Below are 6,147 nucleotides of genomic sequence, written 5' to 3'. Positions count from 1 at the left end.
GAATTTCCCAGACAGGAAAAATTAAAGGCGTTCATCACCACCAAACCAGTATTACAAGGACTCTTAGATGGACTTCTTTAAGATGGGAGGAGGATTAAGGATGGGTGAAAGGGGAAGGGATTAAGAAGAACAAACTGGGTATTATACAGTAGTCAAGGGGATATAGGTTATAGCATAGGGAATATAGTCAACAATATTACAATAACTAGATTCAGCTTCAGGTGTAAAGTGCCAGATAGGCACAAGATCTATTGGGGTAACAGATGGGAATGGGGTTGAGGTCAGGGTGAAAAAGGTGAAGGCATTAAGAAATATAAATTGATAGTTAATACAGTATGGGGAATATAATCAACAATGTTGTAAAGATTATGTAAGGTGCAAGATGGGCACTGGACTTATCGGGAATCATGTTATAGACTGTGTAGATGGTTGACCGATGCGCTATACACCTGAAGAATTGAAGTAGAATAAAATTGAATGTCAAACATAACTAAATATATAGGTATATATAGTCATGGGATGTGGAATGCAACATAGGGAAGATAGTCGATGGTATTGTAACAGCTATATAAGATATCAGAGAGGTAGTAGCTTGGGGGATGGGTTATCTCTTTATGAGGGGTTTTTTTGTTGTTGTTATTTTGTCCAAAATTTTTTTTTATTAGTTCAGGTGTATAAAACAATGTCATAGTTAGACATTTACCATTTATATCCTCACAAAATGATAACCCCTCTCCCCCAATTTACTACCCCACTGACATTGCATACAGCTGTTACATTTCCATTGTCTCTCTTCCTAATGCTGTACTCCACTTCTTGTAAATAAATATATATATCATTATAAATATATATATATATATATATATATATATATATATATATATATATATATATTTATATAATTACAGTTGACATTCACTATTGTTCAGCTTCAGGTGTACAGTGCAGTGATCAGGCATCTACATCATCCCTGAAGTAGTCTCCCTAATAAGTCAAGTGTCCACTGAATACCCTACAAAATCTTTACAACATTATTGATTAAATTCCCCCAAATGACTTTTGGATCCCCGTGGCAATCTTGTGGTTACTGATTGTGCTTTCTAATCCCCTCACTTTTCCCCTTATCCCCCCCACTTGCCAACTAGCAACCCTCAGTTGTCCTCTATGTCTCTGAGACTATTTCTGATTAGTTTGTTCATTTATTCTTTTCTTTAGATTCCACATATAAGTGATATCATATGGTATTTGTCTTTCTCTGTCTGACTTATTACACTTAGCATAGTGTTCTCTAGGTCCATCCATATTGTTGCAAATGGTAAGATTTCATTCTTCTGTATGGCTGCGTAATACTCCATTGTATAAATGTACCACTGTTTCTTAATCCAATCATCTACCGATGGGCATTTCGGTTGTTTCCATGTCTTGGCTATTGTGTACAGTGCTGCAATAAACATAAGGGTGCATAAATTTTTTCGAATTAGAGTTTTGCATTTCTCTGGATAGATACCTACGAGTGGAATCTCTGGGTCATAAGGTAGTTCCATTTTCAGATTTTTGAGATACCCCCTGTAGGGACAGAGCCCCAGAAAGCAGTTGCCAGGCGCTCGGCCTCATGTGGAAAGGTGCTGGCTCGGATAGTAGATGGCCGTCAGCTGTGGCTGGTTGGCCATCAGCTGTAGCCATTGAGCCATTGGCCACTGATATAACTGCTGCAGCTACGGAGGGGAGCCAAAGAGAGTGAAGGAGGAGACTGGAGGAGAGTGAAGGAGGAGAGTGAAGGAGGAGAGTGAAGGAGGAGACGGAAGGAGAGTGAAGGAGAGTCAAGGAGAGTCGGTCAGTTGGCAGCAAAGTGAATAGCAGGTCACACGTCGCGTGAACCCAGCCTCCATTGAGACCATAGTGGTATGACTTCCCTACCAATGGCTCCATGGGTGTCCCTTTTTGGCCTAGCCACATCCTGGTTCTTATGTGGGGAGCGGGAGCTGAGACCCTGCCGGACGCCCAGCATGGCAAATGGTGCAGCGAGCAGGTCCCCTGCGTGACACCCCCATACTGTTTTCCATAGTGGCCGCACCAACCTGCAATCGCACCAACAGTGCACAAGGGTTCCCTTTTCTCCACAACCTCGCCAGCACTTGTTGTTTGTTGATTTACTGATAGCCATTTTGACTGGGGTGAGATGGTATCTCATTGTGGTTTTTATTGGCATTTCTCTAATGATTAGTGAGGTTGAGCATTTTTTCATATGTCTGTTTGCCATCTGTATGTCCTCTTTAGAGGAATGTCTCTTCATGCCCTCTGCCCATGTTTTAATTGTGTTGTTTGTTTTTTGGAGTTGAGTGAGTTTTTTATAAATTTTGGGTATTAACCCCTTATCTGATATATCATTGGCAAGTATCTTCTCCCATTCAGTAGGATCCCTTTTTGTTTTATTGCAGAGGAAATTTATTTTTGTTTTATAGCAGAGGAAACCTTTGCTATAAAAAAAGTTTGTAGTTTGATGTAATCCCACATGGTTATTTTTTCTCTTCCCTTGCCCCAGGGGAATATATCAGTAAAAACCTTACTCTGGGTAATGTCTGTAAACTTTTTTCCTACATTTTCTTCTAGGAGTTTTATAGTTTCAGATCTTACATTTAAGTCTTTAATTCCTTTTGAATTTATTCTTGTTTATGGTGTAAAGAGGTGGTCCAGCTTCATTATTTTTTCATATCTCTGTCCAGGTTTCCCAGCACCATTTATTGAATAGACTGTCTTTACCCCACTGTAAATTCTTGCTTCCATTGTCGTAGATTAAATGACCATATAGGCATGGATTTATTTCTGGGTTCTCTATTCTGTTCCACTGATCTATGTTTCTGTTTTTATGCCAGTACCATGCTATTTTGATTACTGTAGCCTTGTAGTATAATTTGGTGTCAGGTATCATTATACCTCCCACTTTGTTCTTATTTCTTCAAGATTGCTGAGGCTATCTGGGGTCTTTCATGGTTCCATATAAATTTTAGAATTACATGTTCTATTTCTGTGAAAAATGTCTTTGGTAGTTTGATAAGAAATTGTGTTGAATCTGTATATTGCCTTAGGCAGTATGGACACTTTAATGATATTAATTCTTCCTATCCATGAGCATGGTATATGTTTCCATCTATTTGTATCTTCTTTAATTTCTCTCTTTAGTGTCATTGGTTAAGTTTATTCCTAGGTATTTTATAGTCTTTGAAGCAAATGTAAATGGGATTGTTTCCTTAATTCCCCCTTCTGATATTTTATTGTTGATATATACAAATGCACTGATTTCTGAATATTAATTTTGTATCTTGCTGCTTTAATAAATTCATTTATTAGTTCTAATAGTTTTTTGGTGGAGTCTTTAAGGTTCTCTATATATAGTATCATGTCATCTGCATATAATGACAATTTTACTTCCTCCTTACCAATTTGGATGCCGTTTATTTCTTTTTCTTGTCTGATTGCTGTGGCTAGAACTTCGAGCACTATGTTGAATAGACGTGCAGAAAGTGGGCAAACTTGCCTTGTTCCTGATCTTAAGGGGAATGGTTTTAGCTTTTCCACATTGAGTATGACGTTAACTGTGAGTTTATCATATATGACTTTTATTATGTTGAAATATGGTCCCTCTATTCCCATTTTCTTAAGAGTTTTTATCATAAATCGCTGCTGGATTTTGTCAAATGCTTTTTTTGCATCTATTGATATGATTATGTGATTTTTATTTGTCATTTTGTTAATGCGGTGTATCACATTAATTGATTTGCAGATGTTGAACCACCCTTGACACCAGGAATGAATCCCACTTGATCATGGTGTATTATCTTTTTATTGTATTGCTGAATTCTGTTCACCAATATTTTGTTGAGGATTTTTGCATCTATGTTCATTAGAGATATCGGCCTATAGTTTTCTTTCTTTGTGGTGTCTTTGTCTGATTTTGGGATCAGGGTGATAGTGGCTTCGTAAAAACTCTTAGGGAGTCTTCCCTCCTTCTGGATTTTTTGGAAGAGCTTGAGGAGAATAGGTGATAATTCTTTTTGAACGTTTTGTAAAATTCACCTGTTAAGCCATCTGGTCCAGGGCTTTTGTTTGTTGGGAGCTTGTTGATTACTGAATCAATTTCCCTGATGGCAATCAATCTAATCAAGTTCACTGTTTTTCTCTTGAGTTAGCCTTGGAAGGTTGTATGCTTCTAGAAAATTGTCCATTTCTTCCAGATTGTCTAATTTGTTGACATATAGTTGCTCGTAGTAATTTCTTTCAATTATTTAGTATTTCTGTGGTGTTTGTTGTCACTTCTCTTTCATTTCTGATTTTATTAATATGAGTCATCTCTCTTTTTTTGATAACTTTGTAGATTTTATCTTCTCTAAAAAACAGATCTTGGATTCATTGATCTTTTGTACTATTTTTTTGACTCTATTTCATTCATTTTTTGTCTGATCTTTATTATCTCCTTCCTTGTGCTCCCTTTGGGCTTATTTTGCTGTTCTGTTTCCAGATCCCTTAAGTGTAAGGATAAACTGCTGATTAGTGATTTTTCTTGTTTCTTTAGGTAGGCCTGCATTGCTATGAATTTCCCTCTTAGGACTGCTTTCGCTGCATTGCATACATTTTGAGTCGTCGGGTTTTCATTTTCGTTTGTGTGGGGACAAAACCCCAAAAAGCAGTTTCCAGGCTCTCGGCCTTACATAGAAAGGTGCTGGCTCGGGTAGTAAATGGCCATCAACTGTGATCAGATGCCAGCAGCTGTGGCTAGTTGGCCATCAGCTGTAACCCGTAGGCCATTGGCCACTAATATAACGGCTGTGGCTACGCTAGCAGAAAGGGAATGGGGGCTAGCAAGAAGATGGTGGCTGGCAAGCGCGGACTGCTGTTAGGCAGATTGTGTAGATCCTGCTTCCTGTGTCTCCAGCCCAGCCACCAGCGAGAATATATTGGTTTGATTCCCCTACTTATGGCTCCATGGGTGTTCCTTTTTGGCCTTACCGTGTCCTGCGTTCTTGGGCGGGGAGTGGGAGCTGAGACCCTGCACGACAAATGGCGCAGCGAGCAGGGTCCCCTGCACGACAGTTTGTCTTGAGATATCTTTTGATTTCTTCCTTGATCTCATGGTTGACCATTAATTATTTAGTAACATGTTATTCAGCCTCCATGTATTTGTGTGTCTTCTAGTTTTTTTTTTCCTGTAGTTGATTTCTAATTTCATAGCACTGTCGTCAGAGAAGACAGTTGGTATGATTTCAATTTTCTTAAATTTATCAAGACTTGTTTTGTGGCGTAACATGTGGTCTATCTTGGAAAATGTTCCATGTGCGCTTGAGAAGAACATGTATTCTGCAGTTTTGGGGTGAAATGATCTGAAAATATTGATTAAATCCAATTGGTCTATTGTTTCATTTAAGGCTATTGTTTCCATATTGATTTTCTGTCTGGAAGACCTGTCTTTTGTTGTCAAACGTGTGTCGAAGTCACCTATTCTGATAACATTACTGTTGATCTCTATTTTTTGTCAGTCAATATCTATTTTATATATTTAGGTGCTCCTATGTTGGGTGCATAGATGTTTACTAGGGTTATGTCCTCTTGTCGGATCAATCCCTTAATTATTATGAAGTGCCCACCTTTGTCTTTTAATATATTCTTCATTTCAAAGTCTATTTTGTCAGATATAAGTATTGCTACTCTAGATTTTTTTCTCATTTCCATTTGCATGAAATATCTTACTCCAGCCCTTCACTTTCAGCCTGTGTGTGTCCTTTTTATGTGAGGTGAATCTTGCTTTCTTATCCACTCAGCCACCCTATGTCTTTTGATTGGAGCATTAATCTACTTATATTTAAAGTGATTATTGATAGGTACATAGTTATTGACATTTTTTATTTGTAGTTAGACTGTTTTCATCTTTCTTCTGCTTACAGGAGTCCTTTTAATATTTCCTGCAATGCTGGCTTTGTGGTAATGAATTCCTTTAGCTTATTCTTTTCTGCGAAGCTCATTATCTCTCCTTCAATGTTAAATGGTAGCGTTTCTGGATAAAGCAATCTAGGTCTGTAGGTCTTTGTTTTCCATCACTTTGCATACCTCCTGCCACTCCCTCTTGGCCTGCAAAGTTTCTGTAGAAAAGTCATT

The sequence above is a fragment of the Rhinolophus hipposideros genome, assembly GCF_964194185.1.
Source record: "Rhinolophus hipposideros genome assembly, chromosome: 19".
Taxonomy (NCBI): domain Eukaryota; kingdom Metazoa; phylum Chordata; class Mammalia; order Chiroptera; family Rhinolophidae; genus Rhinolophus; species Rhinolophus hipposideros.
This window is presented reverse-complemented; position numbering follows the sequence as displayed.